This window comes from Ailuropoda melanoleuca, chromosome 8 (assembly GCF_002007445.2).
Source record: "Ailuropoda melanoleuca isolate Jingjing chromosome 8, ASM200744v2, whole genome shotgun sequence".
In the NCBI taxonomy this organism is placed as follows: domain Eukaryota; kingdom Metazoa; phylum Chordata; class Mammalia; order Carnivora; family Ursidae; genus Ailuropoda; species Ailuropoda melanoleuca.
The window spans coordinates 81,689,107-81,710,559 of NC_048225.1; the positions used below are offsets into that span (position 1 = coordinate 81,689,107).

The 21,453-nt window shown below is 37.3% G+C and overlaps 1 protein-coding gene across 7 annotated transcripts in view; it reads left to right on the forward strand.

Moving 5' to 3' along the window:
- Positions 1-21,453, forward strand: part of RASAL2 (RAS protein activator like 2) — a 365,023-nt gene that overhangs the window by 275,679 nt on the left and 67,891 nt on the right. The window lies entirely within an intron of this gene.

Below are 21,453 nucleotides of genomic sequence, written 5' to 3' on the forward strand. Positions count from 1 at the left end.
AAGGAGTTTTTTGGTTTTTTTATGTTATTTTTCTTGAGCTGGAGCATGAACAGTGAACGGTGGGACTCCTAAAGTTGCAGAGCAGATTGTCAGAGAATTAGACAATTGTGAGTTCTAATCCTGAGACCTTGGCCTGTGCTTTGCTTAAGCCATCTTTTAGATGACCATTAAGTGCTTAAGAAATGCCCTGGAAGAAATAACTGTTTAAAATATTCCTTAAACTGATGAGGCAGTACTAAGAATCAGTATTAAATCCTGAATGCTAAGCTCTGAAGACTATAAGTGATCAAGTCAGCTGACCACCAGTTGCAGTCCTGGTTTGGATCTTTTTGATATAACTCTGAGTAATGCAGATTTTAATCAATCCATTTTCTTTATTGAATAAGAAAGAGACTGTCTCATTATATCATTTTATTAAATTTATTATTTTTTAACTTGAAAAGAATTACTGCCATGAAGTTGGTCATTATTATTGGTACAATGGAAATCAGTATAGAGTAGAAGTAGACTTTTCTATTGGAAAAAAAAAGATTATTTTCTTTTAATTCAGTTAATATGTTGTATTCTTTATGTATTCCAATACTTTTTTTTTTTTTAGTTGGGATGACTTTTTAAGTTAAACTGATATTTTGAGATAATATAAGCTGGCATTCATTTGTAAATTAACCAAAATGAATGTTTTATTTTGGACTAACCCCAAGGAACAAGATTTGCCCTTATTATATCTCAGTGTCTTGTAGACTTGTGGATTTCTGTTATTGTGACACCTTTCAAATGTTTACCAATTCTCTCGTTTTTAAAGATCAGAAGCAAGACTGGATTAATATTCTATACCAAATTATGACAGGAAATTATAAAATAACAGATTTCATCTCTCTTACTGAATTTCTCTGTTCCATAGACATGGCTTCCCACTTAAATGTTTGGCTTTTTGTTTTATTTTTTAATGAATGAAAAAGGCATTTTTTTCCTCTTCCCTCCACTTCTTGTTTTCCCAATGAAAGAGAAGTCAAATATAGTGAAACTGACTATCCATACAAAGTGGTGAAAAGGATTGAGTTAGAATTTGAAATATTGATACCATCATGCTAGAATAAATTTAAATTTTTTTAAAAGCCAATAACTGAAGGGGCGCCTGGGTGGCACAGCGGTTAAGCATCTGTCTTCAGCTCAGGGCGTGATCCCAGAGTTCTGGGATCGAGCCCCACATCAGGCTCCTCCACTGGAAGCCTGCTTCTTCCTCTCCCACTCCCCCTGCTTTTGTTCCCTCTCTCGCTGGCTGTCTCTATCTCTGTCGAATAAATAAATAAAATCTTTTAAAAAAAAAAGTCAATAACTGAAGAAAGATATCCCTCTATAATATAGAACATTCAAGTACTTACATTGAATCTGAAGTTCATGACTAGGCTTTTTAAATTTAAATTAATTAAGAACAGCAATTTTCATTTATTTTTCAACAGTTGATAGCTAATTTAAGGTTAACCGTAATAATAAAATTAATTGTTCTTGAGTAAAAGTAATAAACCAGTGATGCATATACATGACCGCTAGCACTACTTACAAACCATTTACTCAGTTGTTATTCTTCTGTCAATCTCAGCCACCTCATGGATTTAGAAACATTGAAGGAAAGAGAGGCCTCTGATGAGCAAACTGCAGTCACAAAGCCCATGCATTCTCTAGGAGAATTTAGCCAGTTTTTATCTAGACAATTATTTGAAAAATAACCATCAGAACACACTGACTGTAGTTTTTCAAAAAGATGACAGTGAGTTGAGGGAGGAAGCAGAGAAAATGAGAAGCAAGGAGTCATAAAAACAATCCGAATCCACTTAAGATAAAGACAAACAGCACAATATTTATCAGTAGTCCTTAAAAGTACCATTGTATTACAGGATGGATGGTGCATAGTGCAGTAATTGGCATTGATAATAATGATCCTGAATCATTAAGAAGGAGTGAAATTATATTTCTTGTTCAGGGCTTTTTTTAAGTATAACTGTGTAGTATTGTGTGATACATATCCATTGAGAGTATTTTAAATCTAGAAGATATGTGATGCTTATAAAACTTGTTATCCAGAAAAATCTGGTTTGTGAAATACCTTATTCCATGGTAATGCTGGATAAATAATTTATATTCTTTTAAAAGAAACCAAAATATGCTGGCTAGATGAGGCAATGCAGTACTTGGATGTCTGTGGAAGTACACTGTATGTGTTAAATTTCCATATAATACCAGTAGCTAATGTGACTTACTTAAATGTAATACTGATAAGAATTACGTCTAGTTTTCAGATCAACACAAAACATTTTTGTAGTTAATATCACAACAGAGTCTCTGAATAAGGAAAAGCAGTGCAAAAAGGAACCAAACTTGGAGATACTTAACTAAGTTAATTATACAGTATCTTATTTTATTAACATGATTGTTTCCATGGAAGTGATTCATGCTAACTTTCTGAAGGAAAAGTGAGATTTAAAGCACAGGTTCTTGTGGTTCTAGGATTCAGGTGTCTCTACTATGGTGAACAGCCATAGTAAATACCATACCCCGTGGACTCTCCAAAGGGCCTGTTCTTCCCAGCTCCATTTTCAGGCAAATACTGAAGAGCAGATGAATAGTTTTTAGCAACCCTTGCCTGAATGTATTGACAGTGACACACTTACTCAGTGCTTACTCTGGGCAAAGTATTAGCGATTCACCAATTATTGGAACTTTCTTGGCACTAGGTCCTGGAGAAGCAGAAATGAACACAACAGAATTTTCCACTCCCAGAGCATTTCTAGTCTAGTAGCAAGGGACAGAAAAATGACCAGATTCATAAGGAGGTAGATAAGCGTGGTGACACAGATTTTTAACAATGCATTGTGTAAGCTAAGGCTTTGCCGGGGAGCCAGTATTTGAGCTGTTTCAAAGGCTGAATGAAAATAATTGACAGGAAGAAGAGTATTCCAGGCTGAGGCAATAGCATTTTAGAAAGTCACACTTCATAAAGTGACTGAGGCATCCAGGGAACATAGAAAGGGTTCAGTGAGGCACGAGTAGAAAAGCATGTAGGCAAAAATGGCAAGATAGAAGGGTGGGGAGGTAGGTTGGGGCAAGACTGTGAATGTATGTTTGTCAAGCTTAACTAAATTTGGCAAGCGTTAGAGATTTGTTTTGTTTTTAAATATTTATCTTGGCTCAAAAGCTAAACCGAAAAGGAGCTAGTCGTGGACTCTCCAAAAGGGCCTTCCTCTTCCCACCTCCATTTGTAGAAATTCTGTGAGGTATTGGTAAATTACTTGACTTTTCCCCAAGTGACTCTTTTCCTCTTGCTATCAGTATCCCAGCTCAGGGTGATAGGTCCGGGACTGCGTGCCATTCAATTGAGGTCCAGCTCAGCACCCACCCTCGGCTATCAGCCGAGCCTGCTGGTAGTTCTAGAGTAGTGGTTAGCTTGAGACCCAGGAGAAGCAGATGGGTAAGAGTCCCTTATATCCTGCTAACTGCTGCTGGATATGGCAGGAAGGAGCCAAGGAATAACTGTAGCAGTGAACCCAAAGTAAGGAAGCCCAAAACCTTTGTGTATCTTTCTCATCTCCCAAAATGTATCTTTTTAAAAACTTAAAATGGATAACCATTCAACATTGTATTCATGTATATTTCTTACTTAGTCTAAGCCATCTTTATGCCAGTGGTAGACAGCAGAGTCAATAAATTTAAAAATAAAAATAAACATAAGAGGGAACTCATGTGGCCACTGAACATATAGATAAGGCAAGGTCTTGGTTTTTAGGAATGTTTCAGTGTATTTGTACTTTTATCTAATCATAGCCGTAAGGAAAAGCAGAGATCTGCAGGGTAGTTTTTCCATTTCTTCTGTTCATTCCATATTTCTTTACCTTAATTCCAGTTGCAATTGTTTATTTGTAGGTTGTGTCCCTCATTAGATAATAAACATCTCCTCTCATCTTTGTAGCTACCTCAATGCCTAACATAGTACTTTGCACACAGTAAGCGCTCGGCAAAGAATTGTTTAACAGATTAGATATGCATGAATTATTGAACTTCCAGAATCAAGTGAGTATCTCACATTTACTCTCTTGGTATTACTGATAATATCTCAGTCGAATGGATTACTAAGCCATTTAATAATCACTAAGCAATCATTTGGAGTAAATGAGTATACCTGTGCAGAATAGTTACATTTTTTTCTTCAACTAAGAGAGATTTTAATATATATTTGGAATTCAGGGCTATGGTATTTTATGTATATAGTGTATACTGTGTCTACTTACATTGGGAAGTGAAACTAGATAGAATTCTTTATTTAATGATTTGTTTTTGTGGATAATTCTTTGAGCCCTTTAGGTTGAGCCATACATATGTATAAGCTCACAGTGTTTTTCCAGATCTGAGTTTTGACTATTAGCTTCTTCAAGAACCATTTTAGTCTTTTAAGTAGTTTTTGCCCCTTTTTAGATGCTATTTTTCTTTTTTTTCTTTAGCATCTTGCTAGACTTTTTACATTTGTCATATTTGTGTTTTCCTTTAAGTAAAACATCCATTGTATGTCTTATACTTTGTTAAAGCTACATTCAAATGACATTGCAGGGGTGATTAGGAAGAAATGAGTAAACTGATGAAAGTTATCCAGGTACTTAAATTTAATTCAGAAAGGGAAAATGATCACACCTTGTAATCGTATATAATTGTTTCACATTGACTGAGTTTTTGGAACAGGCTTCTTTCTTTAATGTTCTATTTATAAAGTGACTATTGATATTTATGATTTTTATATCACTTCTCCTTAGACGATGCCATCAATTTAGCTCTGGCTAAAAGAAAGCTGCTTGTGTTCCGGGCCAGGTGCTTGGCTTAGTGTTCTCATTTCCATAACACAATGGTCTGAGTTGGCCTTCCATGTAAATGTAACACAATGCAGTTGCAGCTGCTTCGTTTGTATTAGCTTTGAGCTTGGCTCTGAAAGAATTCAGGCACTAAAATACATGCCAAGACAACCAGAAAGCATAGTTGAACTAAGGCAGTAGCTGATTATTCCTTTGTAACCCCTTCTTGTTCCTGTCATAGTGACACCTGAGCATTCCCAGTCAGATAGAGTAGATACAAAGGACTGTCAAAAGATGAAAACTTTGCACAGTTTTTAGAAAAAGGAAAGCTTTGGAAGAGTAAATGTAGGCTAAGTTAAATTCTTATGTAAAAAGAAATGTTACATTCTTCCCTAAGTATTGAGATGTGAGGCTCAGTTGGTATTGGTCTCTGTTGTGAATAGAATCCTCAATTAGATCAATAAGATCCTCAGTAAGATTTTTGTTTTTACAAGTTAAACAGACAAAGCTTCATGCCCACTTGATAAAGGTCAAATATTGTTCGTTGTCAAAACCAGTGGTTTTCAGCTCTGGCTCTACCTAAATATCACCTAAGGAGCGTCTCCAAAAACAACAAACAAACAAAACTAATGCCTGGGCTCCACCTCAAACTAGTTAAGGCAAAATCTCTGGACTAAGAACCCTGTGTTCTGTATTTTTTTGAAACCTTCCCAGGTGATTCTAACATGTACCCGGGGTTGAGACCTATTTGTCCAAATGATTGGTTAATGTGTTAGAAACCCATTTTAGTCCATGTCTTCCTGGTAGACATCAGTGCTTCCTTCTGTCCCTTCAAGTCTGGCGTAAGAAACTAATAAGCAGTATTTTTCAGTGGCCTGTTATTGCTCACAAATGCTACATTGTATACTAGTTCTTCCAAGTGTTTGACACCGTCAGTTCAGATGACAAGTCTAAATTGACGGAATACTTTATTGTGGCATAGTGACCTCTGACCAGCCTAAGAATCTCGGTCTTAGGGGTGAAATAATCAATTTGAATTCATAGCAGGCAAGGCACAGTACCATTTCAACTTTCTTATTCCTCATTGCAGCTGCATTCCTGGATGCTTCAAGTTCTGTTCTCTGCTACTTAAAGATTCTGTATCCAACTTTTCTTCTCTTTACTGACCATCTGTATGGAGTTAAAATCCAAAGTAGGATCACCCTGCAGTGGTACCTCTTTTTAATAGAGAGTGTATTTATATTCATGTATGTATGAATATATAATATATGGATATATTTGTATTATATGTCTATCGAAATAGTACTACCAGAGATAAAAATAATATAATAAATAAGAATGTCAGAAAAGAAAAATTATAGTCTGAAGATGTTAAATATTAACTATAACTTTAAATCATTTTATAATCAGAAGGAGTATAATTTTTTAAATAATAAATATCCTTAAAAAATATAAAATTTGAAGCAGAGAGAAAAGGAATAAGGTTAGATAGGATCCCTTAAGGGAGATAGAAAAGAGATAACAAATAACCCGGGGGAAAAGGGAACAGGCATGGCAGGGAATATTGCCAAGATTCTCAGCTCGAAAGAATCAAAAGAATGATGGGCACTCTCCTCAGTCTATGGTTCTTCATAAAATAGGTTTGCGGCAGTACTAACTGGGGAAGATGCCGATGTATCCTGTCCAGAAGAAGATGGCTATTTGAGACAGGGAATGAGATGAACTCACTTCTAGCTCGTTCTTATGGGGAGTATACTATAAGCCCCACTTCCTCAAAGCAAAGAAGAGATATTTTTCTTCTGCTTTAATGGGGGGGTGGGGGGTGGAGGCTTAACACCTTTCATTTCACAATTAGAAATAAATGTTTTGAAGGGCTAATGCCCACTTAAAGTAACATGTAGTTAACCTCCAAATATAACTGATATTAGATGCTTTCCTCTTTCACCGAAGTTAAGCTAGGGACATGGAAATGAAACCTTGCCAACGTCTCAGTTTTGCTGGTATTAGCTGTACAGGAAGGTATTTTTGTACTTCTCAGCTATACCTATACTCAGCAGGGTATGAGCATTGCTGGTAAATAGTAACCTTGAGGGCCTTCCTACTATCAGGCCCATTAATTCTATAACTAATGCCAGGATGATTCCACTGGATCTTTAAACGTATGTTTTATATTAAGCACCTACTAATTTCATTTTAAAAGAAATTCATTCCCAGGTTATTATTTGGTTATAATATCACTACAAAATTATTTTGCAGACTGTCGTAGCTACTAAAAGGTTCCAAAAGGATTTGAATAGACATGTCTCCAAAGAAGATGTACAGATGGCCAGTATGCACATGAAAAAGTGCTCAACATCATTTGCCATTAGGGACATGCAGATCAAAACCACAGTGAGATACCACTTCATACATACTAGGATGACTGTAATCAGAAAGAGAGAACCTAAGTGTTGACAAGGATGTGGAAAAATTAGAACCCTCCTATAATGCTGAAGGGAGTTTTGCAACCACTTTGTAAACAGCTTGACAATTCCTCAAGAGATGGAATATAGAGTTACCATATGACCTAGCAATTCTACTTCCAGGCATATAAACAAGAAAATTGAAAACATGTGTTTATACAAAACCTCAGACATGAATGTTCCCAGCAGCATTATCTGTAACAGCCAAAAAGTGGACACAACCCAATGTCCATCAGCTGAAGGATGGATATACAAAACACGGTCTCTCCATTGTTCACCCATAAAAGGGAATGACGTGCTACAACATGGAAGAACCTTGGAAACATGATGCTAAGTGAATGAAGCCAGACACAACAGGCCACATATTATAGGATCCTATTTATGTGAAATGTCCAAAATAGGCAAATCCATAGAGAGAGAAACTATATTAATGGTTGCCAGGGGTTGAGGAGAGAATGACTGCTAATTCATATAAGATATCTTTGGGGAATGATGAAAATATTCTAGAATTAGACTGTGGTGACTGTTATACACCTTTCCGGATAGACAACAACCACTAAAGTGTACACTTTAAAAGAGTGAGTTTGGTGGTGTGTGAATTATATTTCAATAAAGCTGTTAAAAAAAAAAACTTGAGAAAAAAGCATAGACAGTTATCTTGAATACTTAATATTTATTTCAAGTTGAAGTGATAATATTTTGGATATATTGGTTTAAATGAAATCTATTTTGGGGAGGAAAAGTGACAACAAAATACATTTCATTATATATTGGCTGCTTATTTTCTGCAAGTTTTTTTAGTTGCCCATTCGTGATACTGTGCATATTTGCATTTTTGTGCAAACTACTGTAATTTTGCCTGCTATAGGGAAGCTTGTATAGCTTCCTACATTTTTACTAGATATCAAAATAGGAAGCATGACATTTGGTTTTAAAAGAAAAAAATTATGGCAGTCATATACATTTATGAATATTTTTTAATTTTTGCAAACTTTTACATCTTGAGTTATTTGTATCTTATCTAGTATATTTTATAATCTCTTCTATAAGTTCATGTCTATTAGATAAACTGCTTGACTTTTTTCATTTTGTATATAGTCCACCTTTGCCTCTATAGTCTTGTATGATGTTTTAGAGGTGGCCTTGTTTAATGATTTAATGCTGAGATCTTCATATTAGAAGGACCTTTCCCTGACTTTTTGTATAGTAATGAAATTAATGATCAACAAATCAGGAAATAGAAAGCGATGTTGTTTTGCTGGAGAATCTTCTTCCAAATAATCCTCTGGATTCAACTAATACTTAGTTCTGATCTCCCATAGTAATGTAAATTCAGCTTGCTCCAAAATGTTTTCACTTACGTTTCTCCCCAAAACCCTTTTCCCCCTGAATCTAACTTTGCAGTACTACAAATTTCTTCAGTTCCCAGAACCGTAGTATTTTCTTTCCTCCCAAATTCAGTTACCAGATCTTCTTCTCTTTTCCTCTCTTCAGAATCATCCATCGAACTATTTCCCGGCCCTACTGCCACTTACTTCAATTATCCCTGCTTATTATTATAACATTCTTCCCCTCTACCAGTACCAGGACCTGCTTCATGAGCATGAGACCAGTGCATTGCACAGGACCTGCACTCAGAAAGGCCCTATGCATGCAGTTTAATGTTCTGTGGTTTCCATCCTAAGATTCTTATTGATCCATCTTTGGATTCATGTTCTGTAAGTGAGGTCCAATGGGACAGTGGAGCATGTGCTGGGACTTGGAGCCAAGGCCTGGAACCACCTCCTGTTGCCTCCCTGGGATGGATTCTATACTGCCCACTTCCCCCCGCCCCGGAACCCCAACCAGCCTCTCCCATCTGCCTCATCCAGCCCTAGCTGTCACTCTCTGACCCTGGCACGGGCCTTATACAAGCATAAAAAAGATAGGGGTTAGCCTGCACACCCTGTGGCATCCCAAGGCAGTGCTTGGCAGGACTGTCCTTGCTCCTGCTTGTCAGCTTCACTGGTGTCTGGCTGGTGGCCAAAGGCCACAACTCAGTTTGAGCAAGCCTCTTGCCCATCCCTAGGCCAGATACCTAGTGAGTTGCAGAGGCAGCTGTGGGAAGGGAAGAAGCCTGGCTCAACTTCCCTACCCTGGGCCTGGGCATGGCACATGCGTTTATTGGCTAGGGAAGGGCAACCTGGCAACCAGTAGGCCACCCACATACTGAGTCGTGGGCAGAAGCCCTGGGCTCCTGTGAAGGTCTGCACTTGCCCTGGTGCCTGAGGGAGCATGACATTAAATAGCAAATGAAAAACACCAAGAGCAGATGGAGAGAGAGATGGGTTAAGAAAGGAAAGTTTTTGATTTTAATAGTTTTAATGGCCCTGAGTTCCTGGTTTTTGAACAAGAGCCCTTGTATTTTGCAGTGAGCCCCTCCAAATATGTAGCCAATTCCATCTAGTACAGTAGAGACTTTAACAGTCTCCTGACCTCTAGCACCTCTGTCCCCACTTTAGCCTTCACACTGCTGCTCTAACTCTGATCATGACTTGACTCTCCCTTGCTCAAAGTCGTTTAGCAGTTCTCTGTGGTCCCATACCCATGGACTTGGCCAAATTTTATACATTTTATTTGGCTTGCACAGTGAGTTCTTTCCACTCTCCTCTTTCCCTCCCTCCTTTCTTCCCCTCATTTAAATGTTTCCAGGCAGAGCTAGCTTTTCCATCAAAAAGCATCAGTCACCTGCTGAAAGCTTTTGAGTTGGACTTGTGTTTTATAGGATGATAAAAACCAAAGTTCACTTGACACAGAGAACCTTTCATTGTCAAGGTGTTGGCTACCCTTCCAGTTTCATTTCCTAACACCCAATGTCTGCATCCCCACCCCCAGATCTCTCAGCCTTCAAACTTAGAGGGTGCTCCATCTTAGTGCTCCATTTTTCCCAAACTTCAGAGTTCCCCAAACAAGTTTCCTGAGCTATCTTTGCACATTTCTGCCTAAAAAGGCCACCTTCTATGCTTTCTAAAAGTATTCTCATTCTTTAAAATTCAGCTCCACTGTGTCACTACATCTAGAAGAACATTAGCCTTGACCTTCCCTGTCCTTCCATAAGAACATGCATTTATTGGTTATCGTACTTAATGTAGGGTCATTATTGCATGGCTGCCTTCCCTGGTCTGTGATATTCTAGGCGATGGTCTCCAGAATAGGATGTATATATCTCAGAGGGTACTCAGTATGATCCATCTGAGTTGCAGAAAGAAAATAATAAATATTTGATTTTTAAAATTTCACTCTTTAAATTTTTATGTTATTGAATGTTTTATCATACATTAGAACATTCTTGTATTTTGTAAGTAAACAATTTTAAGAATGCATACCAAACAATATTTTACTCAGTTTATACATAGTCAAGACAATTTAGTAACCACTGTTCTAGAAGGTCAGGACTGTATCTTGTAAATCTTATAATTCCAAGACCTTTTCTTTTTTCTAACCTGTTTATGAAAACTCGCTTAATGTATAGGTGACTCATGATTACCTAGGATACGCCCATTGCAAAGACATTAACCTCTTAAGCCATAACATCTCCATCATTAGTCGATGGTTTAAATTAATCACCATTGTGAAATGTTTTTTTTAAGGGTCTATATTAATCTGTTAAGTAAAATAGAATTAAGGGAGGAATGTAGTGAATAGAAGGAAATAATTTTCTTTCTGTGGAAACCCTGTGAGATTAATGATAGAGTAACTCATGGGGACTATCTTAGTTGGCTTCTTACTCAAGTAATAATTGGATGTATCGGAATATGGTCTGCTCTCAACTCTTTAAAAGTTAAATGAGAAAAAGATAATAGCTCCAGCAGAAGTGAAGGTCAAAACCTGATGATCTGTCCTTAGCTACTGGGGCTCATATTTTATGCAGTAAGTGAGACCGTTGTCACTCAGGAGCTCTTCTCCATTAAAATCAGGCGCCTGGGGGCACCTGGGTGGCACAGCGGTTAAGCGTCTGCCTTCGGCTCAGGGCGTGATCCCGGCGTTATGGGATCGAGCCCCACGTCAGGCTCCTCTGCTGTGAGCCTGCTTCTTCCTCTCCCACTCCCCCTGCTTGTGTTCCCTCTCTCACTGGCTGTCTCTATCTCTGTCAAATAAATAAATAAAATCTAAAAAAAAAAAAATCAGGCACCTGCAGTTGGAAAAAGCTCTGCACTCTTCTGACCATACGACCTAGGGCCTGTGTTACCTGCCTTTGAATTCTGCCAGAGTATCAGTTTTATATTATTAGCGTTTAGGAACTTGCACCTAAAACAGGCAAAGGAGTGGTAAGAGCTGTATTTGTTTAATGTATGTTCAGTTAGTGTCTCACATATGTGACCAAGAGCAAATTGTTTGACCTACTTTAAGGGCCTATGATGCCTTTTTTATGGCAATGAAATACTGCACAGGTATTTTAAGATCCTTGGAGGGTTGCAGAAAAAAAAAAAGGTGCTATATACTAAGGATCAATATGTTAATATTTGGGGCCTAAAGTTATAATGAAAAAAAATATTTGCAGCATTAGAAACAGTACAGTTAGGAAGTAGCGTCTAGAAGTTATATAAATATGTCTAATAAAATCTTTTCCATGATGTGTTTCTCCTTCCCTTCCCCATTTTATTCTATATTAAAAAAAAATCCATCCTGATAAACGTTAGTAAAGAATAATTATATTGTTTTATTTGTATCTTTTGCCTACTGCCATTTCCATAATACGGGTTTTAGGTGCATTTTATTTCACCAGAGGCAGTAAGAATTTTATTTTTTTAAATAACTACTAGGCTCCAAAGCCCCCCTCCATCTGTGATGCTTTTATTCTTAGAGTCCTAGAAATGAGAGATGGAAAACTTCAATTAAATTCATCTAGTCCATCTCCCCTGACAATGAAAAAGTATCTCTCACATTTTATTATCTGATGCTTTTTCAGGCTTCCATGATAACCTCTGGGAGACTGTCCAATAGACTAATAGACCTCACTTTGGGAGAATGTTCTCTTTCTTAGTTTTGACCCATCATTTCTCATTATTTTATCCCTTAAAGCCATTTTCTTATATTCATACTCTGTGAACTTTAGATTAGCAGCCTCTGCCAGTCATAAGAAAATCAACATATATCTCATTAGCAGGAACTGAGGTGGTCTCCAGAAGTGAATATTCCAGATACTAAACTTTTGTACTTTAAACACAGACTTAGCTTAATTTTAATAATTTTAAGGTTTTTTTCCCTTGAATGTATTAGATATTTTTGCTACTTTCTTGAGTGTATTGGACTTTTCTTAATAATTCGGGTTAATCATTAGCATTCTGTGAGTATATATTAAGTCACCACTGTATGCTAAGCATTGAAGAAATACAAAGATGAGCTCAATAATGTTTGCCTTCAGGAGTTAAGACTCAGTAGGGGATATGTCATAGAAATAGAACTAATTATTGGTCAAGACAGAGGAAAACAGTAATATAAACAAAAGAGCTTAAATAATCAGAGGCAGAAGACTAAAGCTCCTATTAGAGAAATCAGGAATGGCTTTCTGAGGAGTTGGTATTTGAAAGAAATAGTGTAGGGACAAATGAGTGGTCATTTGGGGAAAAAGATAAAATTAGATACATATTTCACACCTCACATAAGTGTGAACTCCAAATGGATTAAGGTTCTAAATGTGAAATTAAATAAATAAATAAATCATACAAGTACTAGAAGGAAACATTGATAACCCTAATGTAGGAAAAAACTTTTGGTAATGGTTTTAGCCAGAGGCAAAATGGTTTTAAAAATTGTGTGGTGGGGTAGCTGGGTGGCTCAGTCAATTGGGCATCCGACTCAGTTTTGGGTTGGGGCTGTGGGATTGGCCCGGGCCTGGCTCATGCTCAGGGCAGAGTCTGGTTGAGATTCTCTCACCCTCTGCCCCTCCTCTAGTGCGCTCATTCTCAATCTCTCTCTCTCTCTCTCTCTCTCTCAAATAAATAACTCTTTTTTTTTCAATTGTGTGGCAGAAAAACATCATAGCAAAGTTAAAAGACAACCGGCTGAGAGAAAACATTGACAACATATAAAGAACTATTAGAAATTGAGGGACAAATGACCAAAACCCAATAGAAAAACTGGGGGAAAAAGTATGAACTGTAATTCCCAATGTATAAAAATTGTCCTGAACATATAAAAAGAATGTTCAAAGTCACTTGTAATCAGAGAAATGCAAATTAGAACAATATTTTGATACTATTTCACCTTTAGGCTAGCAAAAACCATGCCAAATGACAATAAAGTTACTTGGTGAGATCAGGGAAACAGACACCCTCGCACATTGCTGATGGGAATACAAATTAGTACAACCCTTCTAGAGGGGATTTTGCCAAACCTACCAAAGTGCTTATCGTTTGACCCAGCAGTCTCACTTCCAGCAGTTTACCCTGAAGGTACACATCCATCAGTATGAAAATACAGATGCGCAAAGTATTCTTTGCAGCATTGTTTATAATTACAAAATATTGTGAACAACCTAAATGGCCCACTCGTTAGAAAGTAATTACATAAACTATGTGTGGAAGGAAGATAGAATAATGGCCCCCAAGATGTCCACATCCTAATACACAGAATCTGTGAATATGTTATTTTACATGGCAAAAGAGACTTTTGCAGATGGGATTAAGGCTAAAGACCTTGAGGTGAGAAGAGTACCCTAGGTTGTCTAGGTGGGTTCAGTTTAATCACAGCCCTTAAAAACAGAACCTTTCAGAAAGATACAGCATTACTGACCTTGCAGATGGAAGGAGACCATAAACCAAAGAGTGTGCTTTGGAGGCTGGAAGAGGCACAAAACAGATTCTCTCCTAGGGCCTTCAAAAAGGAATATAGCCCTGCAGACACCTTGATGTTAGCCAGGTGAGACCCTTTTTGGACTTCTGTAAGATACTAGATTTGTACTGTTTGAGCTGCCGTGTTGTGACAGTTTTGCAATAGTAAATGAATATGGTGGAAAAACTGGTGAAGTTAGAACTGGGTGTGTAATTTGTCAGTATGCTACCCTATGTTCATTTTCTCATTTTCATAATTTTACTATGGTTATGTAAGATGTTAACATTAGGGGAAGTTGAGTAAGAGAAAACGCTACTATTTTTCCAAATGTTCTGTAAATCTATGATTACTTTACATAGAAAGGAGAAAACATCAGGGATTCCTTCCCTTCTCAGGTTCCCTCCACCACTCCATCTCACTGACATCTTATCCTTTTAACAAGTTGCCATCTCTCCACGGTATTTGTTTGTGAATTTCAAACCAAGCTTTTAACTTCATGGTTCCCAAACCATATGTCCACGTAAAGACTTGTTCACACATTTTTTTAGCAGATTTATTCTTAATAGACCCAAACTGGAAACAACCCAAATGCCCATTGCCCATCAGTTGGCACATGGGTAAACATATTTTGGTATATCCATATGTGGAATCAAAAGGAATGGACTACTGATACATACAATACCATGGATCAATTCCCAAAACAGTGTGTTAAGTGGTAAAAGACTCCTTTCTGCATAGTTCCATTTATATGACAGTATGCAAAAGATAAAACTGTAGGGACAAAGCAGATTAGTGGTTTCTAGGGGCTGAGATGGGAGGATTGGATTGACTGTAAAGTGGCACAAAGAAATGTTTTGGGTGGTAGAAATCTGTATCTTGGTTGCAGTAGTATATACATTTGTTAAAACTCATCAAATTATACACATAAATATAGTGAATTTTCCTTTTGTAAATTATACCCCAGTAGACCTGATGTGTTTTTTTTAAAGATACGTTTAAAACATAAAAGTAGAAAGTAAAAGGTTTGAAAAAATTTAACGGGAAGGTAATAATCCAAAGAAATCTCATATAACAGTATCTGATCAAATGAAAATGAATCTCTTAAGACAAAGAATATTCTTAGGGATAGAAGAGGTGTTTGCCCCCCCCAACAAATCTTAATATATCAATATGTTATAACATAACATATTAAAATAATGTTAGTAGCATGTATGTATATTGTAATATGTACATATTTTACTTTTATATTTTAATATCTAATAATGTATCAGTATGTTAATGTGGGTTAGATCTGATTAATGGATATGTGGTTAACGTATTAATGTATGTGCTTTTGTATGTTTTAAAGTTTCATAATGAATGTTTTACTTTGTTTAATAAAAGAGAATCATTGGATGATTGTCAAAAATGCAGATCACTGTGCTCCACGCCCAGAGATTCTGCTTCATCAGCTCTGGGCTAGAAAAACAATTGTAATTTATTATAGGACCTTCTTTTTTTTCCCTTTGATGCTTTAATTTGCAAAAAAACGAAAATAAACAAAAATCCCCACTAGGGGGGAAATTACCCACACTGAAACTGCTTGTTAACTACAAAGCACTTTGCAATGATTTGTTTTGTTGTTATCCTTGTTACCTAGAGTTTCCCTTTGTATTTGGACTTCCAATAACTGGAAGATAAACTAAGGAAGTAAAATATGGTGACTGAAAAGTAGAGTTTAACATTTTCAGTTACCTTTCCTTTTCCTTCTTTCTTGTTGATTGTCTACAACTGGATTCTAGTGAACATTTTCAGAACATTTGTAAGTTCCTAAGGTCTACTAAAAGAGTAAGGAGGGAAGTAATTTATATAGGACATCACTCTTCTCAGGTAATTGCAATCCATAATTCCATGAACTGCTAAAATACACAAATACACAGAAATGAATTTACTAATTAAACAAAAACTTTAAAAAGCCAGAATGAGAACAATTCTCACCTGTGTCCTTTCTAGTAGACAAGGTAGCATTTTCTTACTGTGAATCATGTTGTATTTTAAGGAAGTGCTCTTAAAATTGCTTACATCACCTAGATTTCCTTAATCCCTGGTGTGGCCACTGATAAGAAAAAGTCTCACGCAGGACGGCAGTGGGCTTGTGTGGCACATCACTGTGTTTTTGTGTGAAAGGTGATGACATCTTTCTCCGCCTCTGCTCCTCCACGTCTTAAGGGACCGTCCGCAGCCCGAGGACGCGGGCAAATCAGTGGCTCTCGTTACCGTCGTGGAGGCTTCTGAGAGCGGTTGCATAGCAGCCGTTTTATTTCGGTTACCAATCATGCCCTGATTGCCAGGTTCTGTCTTCGGAGGTTACTCCAGTTTGGAGGTGGTGAACAACTTCTCTTCTCTGTCGTTCTCTTAACATTTACCAAGCTCCAGAGAAAGGCAACATTTGGCTTTTCCTTTCACTGGCAGTTGCTAAATTTAAGCCTTATTTTGGCAGAAAAGAGGGATTACCAACTAATTAAAGTAAGTCATTTTAGTTGTATCATTTGCTTTATGACAGTGGAGTTGTTTAAATGATAAGCTTTCTACTATTTTTCAGAATTGTAGCTTGTAGCAACAGTATTTTCAAGGAGGATTGGATGAGGTAGGATTTGTTTTGAGGGTTTTATTAGTATGTTTTCGGATTAGGTTAGTGTCAGAAGGATGAAATCAGTTTATCTGTAGTCTTTTCCTTTGTTTCCATTGATGCTATTAGATTTTAAAGTCAGCTTGTGGGAGCATCATTTACTCCTCACATTCACATAAGACATAGATGTCATAACCTGATGTGAAATAGAGAGGTAAATGCTTTCCTCTTTATAGGAATATATATTTTGAATTTTTTTATTAAATTCAGTTAGCCAACATAGTACATCATCATGCTTTCCTCTAGACATCCATTTCTTTCTAAATCTTATATTTGGATTTTTGTCCTGCAGTGACTACAGAATCAGTTACATATAAAAGTAATTTCAGTAGGGTTTGGATTTTACTTCAGTTTAATTATATAGATAGGAGCCTAGTGGCAAATTTTTCTAAGTCAGATGTCACACCTAGTGGGCATTTTTTCTTTTTTTTCCCTCATATTTTCAAATTCTCATAGTGCATTTCTTTCTTTTTGTGGTATATAATTCTGTAATAAGAGCTGTATAGAAATTAAGTACAGCACACATGGAGAAAATGCATTATATTATAGTGCCTAGAGTATTTTGTTTGTTTTTTTACCTTTTATAGGAATATATATTTTGAATTTTTTTATTAAATTCAATTAGCCAACATAGTACATCATCAGTGTATCATTAGATTCATTAGCTGCATATAATACCCAGTGCTCATCACATCACGTGCCCTCCTTAATACCCATCACCCAGTTACCCCATCCCCATCACCTACCTCCCCTTCTGCAACCCTCAGTTTGTTTCCCAGAGTCAAGATTCTGTCATGGTTTGTCTCCCTCTCTGATTTCTTCCCAGTTTTCCCTCCCTTCCACCATGATCCTCTGCACTATTTCTTACATTCCACATATGAGTGAAACCATATGATAATTGTTTTTCTCTGATTGACTTATTTCGCTGAGCATAATACCCTCCATTTCCATCCATGTCGATGTAAGTGGTAGGTATTCATCCTTTCTGACGGCTGAGTCATATTCCATTGTATATATGAGCCACATCTGTTTTGGCTCCTTCCACAGTATTTTGAAGAAGAATGAGAATGTGGAGAGTCAGTGTAGTGCAGTGGATAAAAAGCAAGGGTTCCAGAGTCAGGCTCCCTGGGCTTGAAGTTGTACTTTGCCACTTGGCAGCATGTACCTGGGAAAAGTCAGACATCATCTCTGTATCCCAGCTGTTGATAGGTCTACTGTTGATAAAGAAAATGAACGGTTCACATAACACACATTTTTACTCAAAACCATATTAAATCAGTATGCATTTCTATTTTCATACCTAAAGTTATTTCTCTCAGAAAAGCAAATGCTTCCTTATTTGTGACCATTTTGCATGGTCTTGTCTCTCATTGTTGCTTTCCTCAGAAAGCAGAGTAAAAGCTAAGGTCCTCACGATGGCCTTGCAGGATCTGCCCACTCACCCCGCTACGGGGACTGGCTCTGCTACCCATTGGCTCATTTCCTGCAGCCCTTCCCATTGCTTTCTCCACTCCAGCCACACTGACTTCTTGGCTCTTTCTGAACATGCCAGGAGTTCTTCTGCCTTAAAGCCTTTGCCCAGGCCATTCCTGTTTCCTGGAATACTTTTCCCTTCTCATACCTACAGGCTAACTCACCTCCTTCAAGTCTTTACTCAGTGTAATCTTTCTCCAGAAGGCCTATCGTGACCACTTTATATTCTCAGCTCTTTACTTGGCTCTTTTTTTTTTTTTTATAGCACTTGCCTTTTACTCATTTATTATGTTCTTGGTTTATTGTCTATCTACATCCACTAGTATATGAAGCCTAATGAAGGCAAAGATTTGTGTTTGTTTTGTTCACCAGTGACATCTCAAGTGCCTCAAATATCTGGCCAGTAAAAGGTGCTCAAAAAATACATGAATGAGTGAAACTTTTTAAGTATTTTCGATATACTGGGTTTAAATCCTAACTCCTCATCTATTAACTGTGTGACCTAAAGCAAGTTGCTGAATAGCTATTTTGTGGAGTTGTTGCATGAGTTACACAGTATTACATATTGGAAAGCACCTAGCCCGTGCTTCATATCCGGGAAACCTTCAGTAAATTCATTCAGTCAACAAATGTTAATTGAGCCCTTATGATGTACCTAGTATCCCTGTAGGCACTGGCATACATCACTGAACGAAAGAGCCAAAACTCCCAGCTATTTGTGGAACTTACATCTAGGTTCCTTCCCTTTTTTTGATGTTGTAGTTCCTAAGGGGAAAAATCGTGATTCTACGTCACCTATTCAGTAGTCTCTCCTCCTAGATTCATAGTCAGTTAATGCTTATAGGGACCCATTTTCCATTATTTTAAAAATACTTTTCTGGGGCGCCTGGGTGGCACAGCGGTTAAGCGTCTGCCTTCGGCTCAGGGCGTGATTCCGGTGTTGTGGGATCGAGCCCCACATCAGGCTCCTCTGCTATGAGCCTGCTTCTTCCTCTCCCACTCCCCCTGCTTGTGTTCCCTCTCTCGCTGGCTGTCTCTATCTCTGTTAAATAAATAAATAAAATCTTTAAAAAAAATAAAAATAAAAATAAATAAAAATACTTTTCTATTCAGTTATCTTATTCTTTGGAATGGCCCTAGGAAGAGGATTTTTTATTCCTTATTTTATGGGTAAGAAATCTGAAACTTGGAAGTTGTGACTTGTCCAAGGTCGTTCAATAGGAGAAATTGAAGCCAGGATTTGAAGCCACACTTTCTGATTCAGAGTTGCCGGCTCTTTCTATGCTGGTACTTGCATCAAAACACCACAATGGCTTTTATTCATTTCACTGCCCATTTTATTTCCATTCTGTAGACACTTGCTGAGCCCCTACAAATTGCCTGATATCAGACCTGCTCTAGGAAGGCAAAGATTGTTTAATCCCTGCCAAAAAACACTCTAGAAGAGATCATGCCCTAGCTGAGTCTGAAAGGATGACTTAGCCAGGGAAAGGGAGGGAATATGAGTAGTAGCAGAGATGCATGGTGAATGTAGAGAATTTCAGGCTTTCAGAGTTGTTGGAGGGTAAAGCGTGAAAGAGGGAATGGCCAGGAATCAGGCTAGAATATTTAGTAGCGACCAGGTGATACCATATCCTTCAGGCAGAACTCTTACTAGGCCCCCTCTTTTAGGGACTGTTAGGTCAGTTATCCGTCCTTGGTCTAATAAGCTATAGTCAGGGCAGAAGAATTGCTTGGTGCAAAGGATAGTGATCTGTTCATAAGGAGTTGCTCAGAAGGGGCAGTGGAAAAGTGTGTATGCCATACACTCTGAGGTTTCCTAGTGAGGAAAATGTCACTGGAAAGCTGGCTCACTGCATAGTTGGTCCAGGACAGAGGCATGGTAGGAGCTAAGGCTGGCTTGGAGATAGTGAGTTTTTAGTGGCATCATCTGTTCAGTTACATGGTCTTCCTGAACACGTGGGAGACCATGCGGCCGAATAGACTGATGCCAGACCAACCTTTATAGCCTAAGCTAAACAATGTTCTCAGGTGAGAACCATGTTTCAGTTTTATCAAGGAGAGTAAAAACAGAATTTTATTGTAGATTCTACTACCTCTGTGAAATATTACTGACCACTCTGGGCTGTCTTGAACTTTCCCTTGTCTGTATTCCCAGAACAACCATAATTTCACATATATATTGAGTACTTACTAAAGTTGAGACACTATAGTAGATGTTAAGATAGATACAGCATTACACCTTCCCTCAAAAGTCTAAGGGCCAATGGGAGCAATAAGTATGCATTAGTAGGTGGACAAACCACCTTCCCAACCTTATTTTTTGATGTGTCCAATCATATACCAGCCAGACTAAGTCTACTTAATGGGTACCCATTGTGTTCTTATCTCCATGACAGTTCTCAGGCTGTGCTCCATACAATACCCTTGCTCCTCAGCACCCCCAAACCCAAATCCTGTCTACCCACTGGGACCTAGCATATTCCACTTCTTCCATATAACTTCCCCTTACTTCTTCAGATGATGTAACCTTGTCTTTTTCTGAAATTCTGAAATTCGTTCCTATATACCTCTCTAAAATAATACCATATTATCAATCCTAAAATGCATGTTTTTTCACATTTTAACATTCCTGTAAGTTACTCTTTTAAGATACTCTGTCGTCAACATTCTTGAAAGGATACAGGATGATATTCTGTGGAAAAACATGAACAACAACTCCAAGTCAAAAAGTAGTTCAGAAGAAAGAAGTGTTAGGAATACCTTAACCAATTTATTTTGCATATATTCTTTTTATATGTACAATCTGCGATATATGACAAACTTGCCTAAGTAAGTTTTTTAAAAACCTCTTTAGTACAAAATAAACATTTTAAGTGATAAAGCATTGTGTTATAGTTTAATTGGCAGCTTTTTTCTTAGTGTTTATGAAATAACAGCATGACTTACAATCAATGGTGTTCTAGAGTCAAAGAAATATATTTTGTGATTAAATACACTAGACATTAAGAACACTTCCCTAATTATATCATATATATTTATGTTTAGTTTCCAAATCCCATATTAAACTATTAAGTTCCTTGGGGCCAGAGTTTGTGTTTGTTTTATCTTTGATTCCCTCACAATACCTGGTGTAGTGCTTTACAACAAATAGACATAAAACAAATATTTATTAAATAAATGGATTAAAACAAGAAATTAT